This window comes from Pan paniscus, chromosome 6, assembly GCF_029289425.2.
Source record: "Pan paniscus chromosome 6, NHGRI_mPanPan1-v2.0_pri, whole genome shotgun sequence".
NCBI classification, from domain to species: Eukaryota; Metazoa; Chordata; class Mammalia; order Primates; family Hominidae; genus Pan; species Pan paniscus.
The window spans coordinates 159,062,365-159,077,393 of NC_073255.2; the positions used below are offsets into that span (position 1 = coordinate 159,062,365).

General features: G+C 39.2%; 1 long non-coding RNA gene across 4 annotated transcripts in view; it reads left to right on the forward strand.

Moving 5' to 3' along the window:
* Nucleotides 1–15,029, forward strand: part of LOC103784441 (uncharacterized) — a 73,017-nt gene that overhangs the window by 45,801 nt on the left and 12,187 nt on the right. For all 4 annotated transcript variants that reach the window (XR_010112793.1, XR_010112792.1, XR_010112791.1 and 1 more), the window contains 3 exons: nucleotides 406–471; nucleotides 5,909–6,010; nucleotides 9,215–9,357. This is a non-coding gene — a long non-coding RNA (uncharacterized LOC103784441). The remainder of the gene's footprint in view (nucleotides 1–405; nucleotides 472–5,908; nucleotides 6,011–9,214; nucleotides 9,358–15,029) is intronic.

A 15,029-nucleotide genomic window follows, 5' to 3' on the forward strand; every position in this document is an offset into this window, starting at 1 on the left:
TTTTGATTTTACAGGTTCATAGGTGGTAGGGACTTGCCTTGTCTCAGACAAGAATTTAGACTGTGGATTTTTGAGTTAATGCTGAAACAAGTTAAGACTTTGGGGGACTGTTGAGAGGACATGATTTGTTTTGAAATGTGACAACATTAGATATGAGAGGGACCATAGTGGAATGGTCCCTCCATTGGTGGGGACCATTGGGTGTCTCCATCCAAATCTCATCTTGAATTGTAGCTCCCATAATTACCACATGCTGTGGGAGGAGCTTGGTGGGAGATAATTGAATCATCAAGGTGGGCAGGGGGGCGGTTCCTCCATACTGTTCTCATACTGAATAAGTCTTACGAGATCTGATGGTTTATAAGCAGAGACCCCTTTCACTTGGTTCTCATTCTGTCTTGCCAGCTGCCATGTAAGACGTGCCTTTCAGCTTCCACCATGATTGTGAGGTCTCTCCAGCCACATGTAACTGTGAGTCCATTAAACCTCTTTTTTTTTTTTGTAAATTACCCAGCCTCTGGTATGTCTTTATTAGCATCATGAAAACGGACTAATACAGAATATATTCTAAAAATCAATAGCTAAGCAAGAATTTATTGTCATTTTTATTAATACAAGTATATGTGTCCTATATCTCAATGTTAAACTGTGGATTAGAAAATACAGTTTAAGTTAAAAGGTAAAGTGAGATCCTCTACTCTCTTAAGAGTATTGGAAGGGAGGGAAGGATAATTGAAGGAAAGGATGATGTGCAAATCAAACATGTAATTTACTAACCCAGCCAGCCACATGAATGAGAAGCATATGTCTGCTTCATCTTCACAGGCTTCTGCTTATTGTGAGGACAAATGTCCACCAATCTATCTGATTATCATTTAAATCCAACAGCATGTAAAAAGTCAAAAAACTATGCTACCCAAGGGCATTGATTTAGCACAGTGACTCAAATTCCAATGCATCAAGTTTGCAACCCTTTCTCTTATGGAAAGGAATAAGTATAGGGGTGAACAAAGTGAGAGGTCGAAAGGGCTTGCTTCAAAATTCCTCTGAAGTAGAGGTGTGGTGTGGCACACAACTCTCTTGCCTTTAAACAGAGGCATAAATGGGAGAAGCAGAAATGCTTCACTCTTCCACAGCAGCTAACCAACCCAAGGACTTCAACAGGTACACTGGTGTAGGGAGAGCACTTGGTGTAGCTGTTTCCTAGGCTCATTTTAAGCACCAAGATAATAAAAATTAATTATTGGGTACTAGTTCTTTTTAAAGTGAAATCAAGGTTACCAGACATGGGTTTCAAGGAAATCAATGTGTAAAAGAACAATAAAAATAGTAACCAGATGTTTATTACAATTTGTTGTTGAATGGTACAAATAAAGGTTTCCATCTTCCACCTCATGAGTTGGTATACATCTCCCATATCATAAGATGCCACTCTTTTTTTGTTCCTGAGTTCTATGCCCCAAATTTTAAGCAACTTCTTCACTTCAAGAGAGAGTGGGTGACAATTCATGATGAATAAGGTCATATTAATTGGTATTTTTATTCTCATTAAAATATAGGATGGTGGCTAACACATAGTATGTACTCAGTTAATGTTTGCTGAATTAATGAGAGGAAGAAATGAATAGTGGTGCAAGAGCTGACTGGAACGGACTGTTGCTGTCTCTGATTGTTAAATAGGATTTTTGAGAGACTAAATATTTAATGGTTGTTATCTTGAAATTCATTATGATGAGTGTATTTGTATCAAATTTTTATCAAGAAAATGGGCAAACACTGTGAAATCAGGGCTTTTCTTTCTTTTTTCTGTTTTTTGAGAGAGCTAGTTGATCAGCATACTACTGCCTATTGCCACCACTTTCACTCCACTCTAATCTTTTCACCTTGGGAGAATCTCACTTCCTGAGAGTTTCAACCTGAAAAATAACTATAGACCCAAACAATGCCTTTTCTTTCCATCTTGTAGGTTCTGGGATAGGCGTCTCGTTACAACTAAAGAAATGTTTGGAATCTTGTTGTAGTAATAGTCTTAATCTGGATTTAGAGACACATGTGTGTAGATACTTTTTCCTCCCAAAACAGTAATAAATACATCTTCATGTAGATTTAAGAGAAGGCTAACATTAGAAAGTTAACCCTGACAAAATAATCTGTACAAGAAACCCCCATGACATGCAATTTATTCATGTAGCAAACCTGTGCATGTACCGCTGAACCTAAAATAAAAGTTGGAAGAAAATAAAAGGTTGAGACTTGTCCACTGTAAAGTTAAAAAAAAAATTCTGAAAGAAATCAAAGACCTAAATAAATGAAAAGACAACTAAATTCAAGGATAGCACAATTTAATTTTGACAAGATCACAATATTCCACAAATAAATCTGCAGATTCAATGCAATTCCTGTTGAAATCCCATCTGTCTTTTTACAGAAATTGACCGAGCAACCCCAAAATATACATTCAAATGCAAAGAAAGTCAAATAAGCTAATAAATATTAGAAATAAAAACAGTTTTTTGAAAAGTTAACCCTGCTTTCGGAACCCAAGGCAAAAACAAACTCTGGCAAACTAAAAGAATTGATATTACAAATGCACATAAAGATTCCGTGACATACTCTAGATAACAATGATGCTGTTCCCTTTCATGCATAGCAGCTCCAGAGCCTATTTACCCTTGAACAAAAGGCACAAAATTTAAACCTTTGAACACTTTTACCAATATTTCAAAGCCAAGGTCCAAATATATTTAACATTGCCACTTATAAATATTTCTGTGGCTCTCACAAAACATCACTCTGACTAGAGTCTATCTACAAAAAAAAAATAATAACAACAAAAAAAACTTATTAAGTGTCTCACCTTCAATGTCCAATGTTTCAAAAGCATTATTTATGTTTCTGGTATTTATTTTAAAAGAATAATTTTCTTAACTCTATGAGAAAATGCTGTCAAATAGGTTGGTTTTGAAAAAGCATTAGTTTCAAAAACCTGGTAATTGTTACTGCTTTCTTCATATCTAAAAGTCTTTATTCTTACACACACACACACACACACACACACACAGACACACACACTAAGACCCAGGTAGATAACTTCGTGAGCATTGGGACTGAACACAATTTCTCATAAGTAGGTTACTTACAGGTATTGACCCTTATTATTCTTACATATATAATAATAGAAGCAAGTAACTTTATGCTCCTATTGTGTAATGTGCTACTTAATACAGCCATGAATTTCCATTCCTCAGGGGTCAAACACTGAATCTTTCTGAGGAATCCAATTAGTTCCTTCTATAAATTCAATGTAGAGAAATCCCTGAAGACTTTTTGAAATTCATGTAACCCAGAATAAAGAAATAGGTCTGGCCAGGAACGGTGGCTCATGCCTATAATCCCAGCACTTTGGGAGGCCAGGGCGGGTGGATCATCTGAGGTCAGGAGTTCGAGACCAGCCTGGCCAACATGGTGAAACCCCATCTCTACTAAAAATACAAAAATTCGCCGGGGCGTGGTGGTTTGTGCCTATAATCCCAGCTACTTGGGAGGCTGAGGCAAGAGAATCACTTGAACCTGGGAGGCGGAGGTTGTAGTGAGCTGAGATAGCACCATTGCACTCCAGCCTGGGCAACAAGAGCGAAACTCCATCTGAAAGAAAGAACGGAAGGAAGGAAGGAAGGAAGGAAGGAAGGAAGGAAGGAAGGAAGGGAAAGAAGAAAGAAAGAGAGAGAAAGAAAGAAGAAAGAAAGAAGGAAAGAAAGAAAGAAAGAAAAAGAAAGAAAGAAAAAGAAAGAGAAAGAAATCTGTAAGATGTATCTGATGCAAAATTGAGAAGCAGTTCTAGGTATTCTCCAAACTATCCCTTTCATTCCCTGTGCCCTCTCCAGGTGCAGATTTTTCTAAAACAAGAGCATTTTAAACATTCCTCTTTTGCACAGCCCATTTACAAAGCCTGGAAACATCCCTACAATGATTAGTTGCACTTATCAACTTAGCTAGGTTATGGTCACCAGAAATTCAATCAAACACTAACCTAGATGTTGCTATGACAGTACTGTGTAGATTTGATTAAATTCCATACTCAGTTGACTTTAAGTAAGAGAGATTATCTTAGGAAATCTGAATAGGACTGATTTAATCAGTTGAGCTGTAAGAGTGGAGTTGATGCTTCCTTAATAAAGAAGAAATTCCACCTGTGGACAGCAGATTTTTGCTACCCATGCCTGAGAGTTCAGTCTATCCTAAAGATTTTGGACTTACCACAATCATGTAAACCAATTCCTTGCAATTCCTTGCAATAAACTTCTTAATTTATTAAGGAGTAAATTAAGGAATTTATTTATTAAGGAATAAATTGCAAGGAATTTATTGCAATTCCTTGCAATAAACCTCTTAGTATATATCTCCTCCTGGTTCTGTTTCTCTGGCTGAATGCTGATGAATACAGGCCCAACAATATGTGCATATATTTCCTTTTTTAATTCACAAAAGTAAGATATTTTAATTTCAGTGAATTGAGACTATTCTTTTCCACTCTGACTTGCCCCCTGCCACACCGGTGCAGTAGTGTTTCAGTGGCCACAGATATTCTGAGGATCTTGCTCAGAAGAAGTTGAGTTAAAGATATATTTAGCTTGAGTTTACTAGAATTTATTTATAATTCACAGTCACATCCATGGATAATTATTTCTAGCCACACCTTCCAGAAATATTATTACTATCACTGTGAAAATACACCTGGGTTTTGATTCAAAGTATCTAGAGATCATATCAGAATATGAACATGTCCTAGAGCATCTGGGGCCAGATATATGTGGGTAGTGAAAATTTTAAAAAGTTGAAATGCATGAGCCAGAGCTGGTTAGTGGAAAAGTTTTCCAGTTGTCAGGCATGTAAAATGTAAGCAAAGGAGATGATGATGCTCATGAACGTTTTATGAAAACAAGAACATATTAAATAACACATGGTATGTACAATCATGAATGCACAGTGCATTTTCTTTTTTGATGGAAATTACATACATAGAATTTATCATAATCTCTATACTTATAGAGTATGAACTTGTAGTGGCACTGTAAATAGTGTCTAAAGTTTCCTATGTTTTGCCTTTCAACAGTCAGTAATAAAAAGGTAAATTTCAATTAATCATGCTAAGGAAATATTGAATTATCATTTCATTCTCTTTCTGCAAAATGTTTCTTATGAAGAAGTGATCACAGGGTCGAAACTCCAGACAAAAAAGTATTTGACAAGTGTGTTAGATAGCTAATGATTATGCAATTTTTCTTGATTTTTGTGACATTTGTTGAATTTACCACCTTTTAAAAATTTGTAACTTGTCATTTCTTTTTCATTCCAGATAGATATTCATTTTTGTGAATATAAAATCATGAACTTATAATTGCAAATTTCTTTCCTTAAAGAGAGCTCTTCAAATCGTATAATTTTTTTTTGAGACAGAGTCTTGCTCAGTAGCCCAGGCTGGAGTGCAGTGGTGCCATCTCAGCTCACTGCAAGCTCTGCCTCCTGGGTTCACACCATTCTCCTGCCTCAGCCTCCCGAGTAGCTGGGACTACAGGCGCCCACCACCACGCCTGGATAATTTTTTTTTTATTTTTAGTAGAGAGGTGGTTTCACCATGTTCACCAGGATGGTCTCGACCTCCTGACCTCGTGATCCACCTGCCTCGGCCTCCCAAAGTGCTGGGATTACAGGTGTGAGCCACCGCGCCCAGCCCAAATTGTATAATCTTGAAGTCTCACAAATTCGAGATCTTCCCACGCACCTCTGTGTGTGTGTTTGTTTTGGTGTCCCTTAACACTTTCCCTGCTTCATCACACTGCCCAGAGCTTCCCACTGGGAACATACTCTCACCTCCTTAATTCCCATTTCCTTTTTCTTCCCCAAACAGGAAGGAGTAGCCATTATTCATGCCATTGTCAAAACCTCATGGCAACAAAACTTCCAGGACTGGAATTGCAAAGATGATTACAAAGGGGAGCTCCACAATCAGGTGATCCAGCATTGATAAGGTGTTTGGACTTGATTATATGAAACGAGATTTCTATAATTACTAGAGCTTGTTCTTTAATATGCATTATTTTAGGGTTATCTTCTCTGCTAGAAATTATAAAACAGTTTGAGCTAAAGACGCAAAGCTAAATAAGCCTCAATGTGTGCTATGTTAATATAACATTCCAAACAACTCACATCTAAAGAATATGAAGATCTGCCATTATTTTAGAATTATGAGATTTTTATAAGAATAAATTTGCCTTGGGCAAATGGCACCAGTAAATGGCACTGATCTAAAAAATAAAAAAAGCAAACATTCTACTATATGTAAAAATCTGAAATGATATCTGCTCTGGTTTGGGGGGAAGGTTGCTGTTTTTTTTTTAAAAAATGTGATCATGGAGATAATTAAGTGGTTAACGGAATATGGTACTGAAAAAGTCTAACCTATTCTAATATGATGAGATAGATCCCCACACAATAGTTTAGGAATCTTATTCTAAGTAATACTTAGGCAATATCTTATTCTAAGTAATGCTTAGGCTTTGCTGCTAATGCTTATTGAAGGGAGTCACGGATCTGAGTGTGCTACTTTGTGTGTCATTGAATGGCTGCTCTGAGAAGCAGGAAAGTAAACCCAGCATTGTAGTGATAGTCTTTGGAATGAAGCTCATGGTGAGAACCAAGAGCAACTCCAGTAGGAAAGAAAGGGCAAGGTCAGAAAGGAGATTAAGATCTTGGAAGCAGAGTTGCCCCAGGGGTACCTGCTAACTGTTCCTATGTACCTGCTGTGAGCAGACTATTGTATCAGGCATATAGGGAGTTTCAAAAAAATCAGATCCTGCCCTGAGAAAGAAGAACATTACCTTCAAGCAGCATTTACTAAGCTTCTATCTGTGCATATTTTGGGGAATGGCAGTATGCCAAGAAATTTCAACATATATAACCAACACTCAGGGGGTTAAAATCTAAAACAACACCAAAATGCTTGGTTTTCTAAAATGAATTGTGAAACTTCTTCCTCAGTTATTGTCTGCTATGTATCTATAGGAATCGGCTTTCCCTTCTAAAGAAACAGAGACTCCATATTTTGCATGTTTCCTCACACTGTGATGTGTGCAGTGAGAATGCAGAGATGGCTAAGAATGATATTTCCCAATGCTGCTGCACCTACCTGCACATGGCTATCTGACTAATTCTCACCAATGAAACATGAGAGGGAGGGTCCTCCTTTGCGGCCAAGAGTTTTAGGAACCTCATGTAACTTCTCTATCTCTTTTTTCCCTTCCACCAGCTAGAGTCAGATGATTATAAGTCCCTGGAATGATGATGCCACAAGATGGAAGGAGTCTAGCTACATGATTTGTTGCATGGGTAAAAGCCAACTAGGAATGTCCTTCCTCAAATTAATATATTACCCAGAGATAAACACTTACTGTCTGGAAAAAAATAGCCTGGCTCTTCTTGTTCCACAGCCAAGCATTATGTAATTCAATGCCCTACATAAAGGCATCTAATACACATTTACTGAATTTAAAATGACAGGCTAAGACAGGCATTTAAGGTGCTGCATAGAACCCCAGGTGCATTCTATCTAATATATTGTAGTTACTTAGAGTGAGAGGGGAAGTGATAGAAAGGATGATGTGTAAATTAGGAGCAAGGTTGAAATAAAAAGTAGGAAAATATTCAATGTCTGAGTTTCAAAGAGTCATGTGAGGTGGACAGTTGCAGAGTTGCCGTCTATCACCTATTCCCCATCCTTACAGAAATATCACCACAATTATATTTGATAAGTCCAGATTCTCCCACCTTCAGTAATGTTCCTGGTCTCTTCAGGATACGAAAGTAAAGTTAGAACTGATGCAGTCGTGTCACTTCTGCAAGATAAGGGCCTGTCTGAAAATGACATCAACTTGTGGAATAGAACAATGCCAAGACACAGAGACAGATGATGTTCAGCCCCAGAAGCCAAGTGGATCTGAAGTTAGCACTGCCCTATATGTGTTTGTTATAGTAGACCAATCCCTCTTTGCTTAGGCCAATTGGATCGGGTTTTCTGCCACCCATAACTATAAAAGCTCTAACTAATACATCATAGAAGGTTTTGTGGTATTGATAATATCCTGCCACTTCTGGGTGCAGCTAGTATTTGTGTCAGATCCCTCTGATGGTGAGTCAAGGCCATTCCGGTGGAGAGCAAGTTGCTGGAAGCTGTAATACTTGAAAATGAAAGTCTGGGGTATGCCAGGACTTTATTCCCCTTCTCCGTAAAATCTCCATTAATTGTTCTTTTCTAAACCATCACAAAATTAAGAAAGATTAAAATTCCTTGATAAGGATATTTTCTCAATTTTATCCTAACTGTGCTTACAGTAACTTTCTAAAACTTGGCATCTTAATTACTCTATAACAAACAAGATGAATAAAAATATGTGTGCCATGCACATAAAAATTTCTTTATAGTTCCCTCAGTCCCTGCTTTCCCACACTCTTACCACTCCTATGCTTTTCCCATATAGAAATTCTGAAGCTAAAAGTCAAGTTCCAAAATTCTACTTAATAGAGAGAACCAAAAGCATGACCAGAATGGTTCCTCAGAATCAGGAGGTGAAACCTAACATTCGTACTGAGATTGGAATTCAGACCCAAGGGCCAGGAGTCAGATAAGATAATAACAAGGAGGTGGTTAGTTAAAAAGAGTGAATGGGATGCTGTCTGAATTATTTTGGAAACAGTTACTAGTGACAGCAATCAGGCTTTCACATGATCTTTATGACATGTCTCATTTGTTGCCTAGATCCATTTAAAGGACCTAGGAAATGACCAAACCTGAAGCTTGGATCATTTACTTAAAATTTCTAAAGACACAAGGGTCAGGCTCTATTCACATAGACATTGCCAAACCAAATCCCCAAACTTGTCAGCTTTTTTGTCCCTCTGCCTCTTCATTCTCTAGACTGGGAACTTTACGTGAGCACTAACAGGCAGTCTAGTCCTGGTTTAGCACCTCCCCCACCCCACCCCAGACATTGCTGAACAGACATTCCCTCCAACTACCACCTGGTATTTCCACAGAGCAGCTTCAGAAAATCTATTGAGCAAAATAAGGAAGGAGACTTGCTCTAGTTGCAATGTAGGGGGTCACAAGTTTATATTCCATTTATGCCTCCACTAATTCTATTTGTTTCCTTCACATTAGGTGTTCCAAGATAATGAATACTTCCATAGCAACAAAAGTCTGACAATAAACGGTTACCTTGATTTTCACATTTTCAAAGAAAAATCCCTCAATGGCAACTAGATCAGAAGTCTCAACACTGAATATGCAATAATGGCTACAAGGTGAACAGTTTTTCTATTCCATTTTCTTAGCAACATCATTGATTGATTTTCTTGGAAAGGAAGTTAGATTGGATTAGATGATCTTTTTGTTTCAGTCATGTAGCTTGTTATTAGCAATTAATATATGCAGTAGCTTTTGAAACAACACAAGTAATAAGTGACTTCAGTAGAAATTCATTATATTCTAACACAAATGATTTATAAATGCAATTTTATTTTAAAATTTCTATCCTTTCTGTCTCCCTGATTATAATTGTCAAAGTATTCTGATAGTAGAAAGTGTGTATGACTGAAAAAATGGTATTAAATATTTCAGATATAGTACATACTCTATAGGTTGAATTCAAAAGACTGCTGTCACTGTACATTTTTTCCCTAACAAATCATCTTTTTTCTATGCATAACCTATGGTGAGGCAACATTCTTTACATTGTGTTAAACAAGAAAATACTTTGTAATGAATTAAAGTTAAGGAAAGACTACATCTATCAGCCACAAGGAACTTGAGTTCTGGCAATTTTGAGGGTTTAAGGCTCACAGTTTTAGCAGCTATGTCTGCATAAGGACTTGATTGGATCAAAATAAAGAACACAAAGATGAACAAGGGGCTCCCTGAAAATTCAGAGCTTCAATGAGTTCAGCACAAGTCCTAAAAGGACATCTCCCTAAACATTGACATTAAACGTTTTTGCACTGGCTTGACTGGGTATAACTTTAAAATGAAATACTAAGTGAAATACCTGTATAATGAAAACTATAAAACACTGACAAAAGAAATTGAAGGGGACACCAAAAAATGGAAAAAATTCCATGTTTATGAATTAGAAGAATCAATATTATTAAAATGTTCATATTACCCAAAACAATTTAGAGATTCAATGCACCCTCTATCAAAATACCAACGACATTTGTATCAATCACGGTCCTCTAGAGGGACAGAATACGATATATATGTATATATATCCTATTATATATGTGTGTCTATATCCCATTATATATATACTGTTATATATATCCTATTTTTTATATATATCCTATTATATATAGAACTAATAGGCTATATATATCCTATTATATATGTGTGTATATATATCCTATTATATATAATATATATCCTATTTTGTATATATAGAACTAATAGGATATATATTTATACGATACATATATATCGTTCTATATATATATATATATATATATATGAAGGGGAGTTTATTGAGGAGCATTAACTCATACAATCACAAGGTCCCATAATAGGGCATCTGCAAGCTGAGAAGCAATGATGCCAGTCCGAGTTCCAAAGCTGAAGAATTTGAAGTCTGATGTTTGAGGGCAGGAAGCATCTAGCATGGAGAAAGATATAGGCTGGGAGGCTAAGCCAGTCTAGTCTTTTCACGTTCTTCCGCCTGCTTTTATTCTGGCCATGCCAGCAGTTGATTGAATTGTGCCCACCCCGATTAAGGGTGGGTATGCCCTTCCCACACCACTGACTCAAATGTTAATCTCCTTTAGCAACACCCTCACAGACACACCCAGGACCAATACTTTGCATTCTTCAATCCAATCAAGTTGACACTCAATATTAACTATTACAAGCCCACCCCTTATCAACTTGAACCCATACACATCTCCTAAGATCATACATAATCTTCAAATAAAGACAATAATAAGGTCGTAATTATGCCTAACACAATACAACTATCTTTCACGCAACCAGAAGCGCACCAATTCCCAACCCAAATGTTATTACGTAAAGTTAACAACACTTAAATGCTGATATGAAGTCAATAAATATTATGTCACGTTAAAGGAAAAAGGAAATAAAATGAAGATATTTTCTTCGTACAAGTGTATGCACGCACAAACATGTTTTTAACAAAAGAAGGAGGAAATACTCATGACAATTACAGTCCTTGTTTCTGCAATTGGTCATGTGGTTGTAGGCTGGTATTGATAACTACCTTCTTCTACTACCCATTCTGTATTCCGTTTGCCTTCAGCAAGCACCTCAGCAGGTCATGGTTTTTTCCCTGGTGGAGTGACCCACACCTTCATTCCTGAAGGATCTGGACCCTTTGTAGTCCTGCCTGGATTGGACTATTGTAGTTTCCCATTGACTTTCATCACAGGGCATAGTAATACTAAGAGACGCCCTAAAGCATCTCCTGTATTACACATGCACTCTTCCTTACTTCCATTGTGGAGTAGTAGACTGATTTCATCTTGATAGTCCAGATCAATCACCCCAGCCAACACTGCAACTCCCTTCTTAGCATGTTGGCTTAAAGGTAAGAGGAGCTCAAAGTGTCCAGGTGGCAATCTTAACTTCTAGTTTAATGGAATTGTTATTGTGTCTCCTGGTGGCAGCGTTCCTCCCTCCAGAGCTAAGACCTCCAGGCCAGCAGAACATAATGTCATGGGAACAGGAAGCAAAAATTTTGCTAGTGGATCACTAGGGGTGATGGTGAATGGTGCCATTTCCAATTCCACCCCTTAATTCCTGGACCGGTGAAACCTGGCTACAGGAGAAACAGTGCCATATATCGGACACTGATTCAGAGCATACACAGCCTTCTGGAGAACTTTGCCCCAGCCCTGCAATGTATTGTCACCTAGTTGGTGTTGTAATTGTGACCTCAAAAGGCCACTCAACAGTTCTTTCAATCCACCTGCTTCTGGATGATGAGGAGCATGGTAAGACCAGTGAATTCCATGCGCATGAGCCCACTGCCACACTTCCTTAGCCATAAAGTGAGTGTCTTGGTCACAGGCAATGCTGTGTGAAATACTAAGAGGGTGGATAAGACATTCTGTGAGTCCACAGATGGTAGTCTTGGCTGAAGTACTACATGCAGGATAGGAAAACCCATATCCGGAGTAAGTGTCTATTCCAGTGAGGACAAACCTCTGCCCTTTCCATGATGGAAGTGGTCCAATATAACCAACCTGCCACCACCAAGTAGCTGGCTGATCGCCCCTAGAAATGGTGCCATATGGAGGGCTCAGTGTTGCTCTCTGCTGTGGCAAATTGGGCACTCAGCAGTGGCTGTAGCCAGGTCAGCCTTGGTGAGTGGAAGTCCAGGTTGCTGAGCTCACATGAAACCTCCATCTCTACTACCATGGCCACTTTGTTCATGGGTCCTTTTGGTGACGACAGCGGTGGCTGGGGAAAGAGGCTGAGTGGTGTCCACAGAATGAGTCATTCTATCCATTTGATTAGTAAACACTCCTGCTGAGGTCACCCTTGGTGAGCACTCAAATGAAATATAAATATCTTCACAGTTTTTGACTACTCAGAGAGGTCCACCCACATACCTCTTCCCCAAATTTCTTTGTCACCAATTTTCCAATTATACTTCCAAGTCTCTGACCATCCAGCCAAACCACTGGCTACAGGCCATGAATCAGTATATAATCACACATCTGGCCATTTCTCCTTCCACGCAAAGTGCACAACGAGATGCATTGGTCAAAGTTCTGCCCACTGGGAAGATTTCCCTTCACTGCTGTCCTTAAGGGATGTCCTAGAAAGGGGTTGCAGTGCTGCAGCTGTCCACTTTGGGGTGGTGCCTGCATATCATGCAGAACCATCTGTGAACCAGGCTGTAGCCTTCTCTTCTGTAAACTGATCATAGGAAACTCCCCAAGATGCCATTGGTGCAGACTGTGGGAGAGAAGGCAAGGTGTCAGGAGTGGAGATCATGGGCATTTGAGCCACTTTCTCGTGTAACTTACTTGTGCCTTCAGGACCTGCTCGAGCCCAGTCAGGTATATTCACTTCCATCTGATGATGGAATGCTGCTGTTCACGACCCACTTTATGGCTAGATGGGTCAGAAAGCACCCAGTTCATGATAGGCAGTTCAGGTCACATGGTGGTTTGATGACTCATAGTCAAATGTTCAGTTTTCATCAAAGCCCAGTAACAGGCCAAGGTCTGTCTCTCAAAAGAAGAGTAGTTATCTGCAGAAGATGGCAGAGCCTGGCTTCAAAATCCTAGAGCACTGTAATAAACCTATGGGGGCCTGCCAGAGGCTCCAAACAGCATCCCTGTTTGCCACTGACACGTGAAGAACCATTAGATCTGCTGGGTCATATGGCCCAAGTGGCAGAGCAGCTTTCACAGCAGCCTGGACCTGTTGAAGAGCCTTCTCCTCTTCTGGACCCTACTAAAAACTGGCAGCCTTCCAGGTCACTCAATAAATGGGCCAGAGTAACACACCAAAATGAGGAATGTGTTGCCTCCAAAATCCAAATAGGCCCACTAGGTATTGTCCCTCTTTCTTGGTTGTAAGAAGGGCCAAATGCAGCAACTTATCATTCACCTTAGAAGGAATATCTTGACAGGCCCCACACCACTGAAACCCTAGAAATTTTACTGAGGTAGAAGGTCCCTAAATGTTAATCAGATTTATGGATTTATTTCCCATTCTCTGGCCCACAGATGTCTCACCAATAAGTTCAGTGTATTTGCTACTTCTTGCTCACTGGATCCAATCAGCATAATGTCATCAGTGTAATGTGGTATCTTATGGAAGCAAAAAGTGATCAAGATTATGACACAAAACTGGAGAGTTGATATACCCCTGAGGTAGGACAGTAAAGGTGTATTGCTGGCCTTGCCAGCTGAAGGCAAATTGCTTCTGGTGGGCCTTATGGACAGGAATGGAGAAAAAGGCATTTGCCAAATCAATGGCTGCATACCAGGTACCAGGAGATGTGTTAATTTGCTCAAGCAATTAAACCACATCTGGTACAGCAATTGCACTTGGAGTTATGACTTGGTTAAGCTTATGATAATCCACTGTCATTCTCCAAGATCCATATGTCTTCTTCACAGGCCAAATAGGAGAGTTGAATGGGTATGTGGTGGGAATCAACACCCCTGTGTCTTTCAAATCCTTGATGGTGGCACTAATCTCCACAATCCCTCCAGGGCTGTGATAATGTTTTTGATTTACTATTTTTTTTAGGTAGAGGTAGCTCTAATGGTTTCCATTTGGCCTTTCCCACCATGGTAGCCCTCACTCTACCAATCAGGGAGCCAATTTGGGGGTTCTGCCAGCTGCTAAGTATGTCTATGCCAATTATGCATTCTGGCACTGGGGAAATGACCACAGGATGAGTCCAGGGACCCACTGGACCCACTGCAAGTCAGACCTGAGCAAAACACCATGATTATCTGACCTCTGTAAACCCCTACTTTAACTGGAGGACCACAATGATATTTTGGGTCCCCTGGAATCAATGTCAGCTCAGAGCCAGTGTCCAGTAGTCCCTGAAATGTCCTGTCATTTCCCTTTACCCAGTGCACAGCTACCCTGGTAAAATGCTAGAGGTCTCCTTGGGAAAGGATGGGAGAAAGATTAACAGCATAAATTATCAGTAGTGTGGAGGGGTCCTTCCTCAAGGGGACTCAGCCTCCCTTTCATTCGAGGGGTTCTGGGTCTGTAAACTGGCTCGTCTGGAAATTGACTGAAGGGTCATTATGTTCTACTTTTATAATTCAAATTAGTCTTTTTTCCACTCAACCTGGAAGTTTTCTGCTTATATAAATTAAGTAGGAATGCAGTAGGCTTCCTATCAATTTCAGTTCTAGGAACACTACAATTAATTAGCCAATGCCAGAGCTCTACACGAGTCAGACTATTCTGATTACTGCTTTGCCTCTGCTGT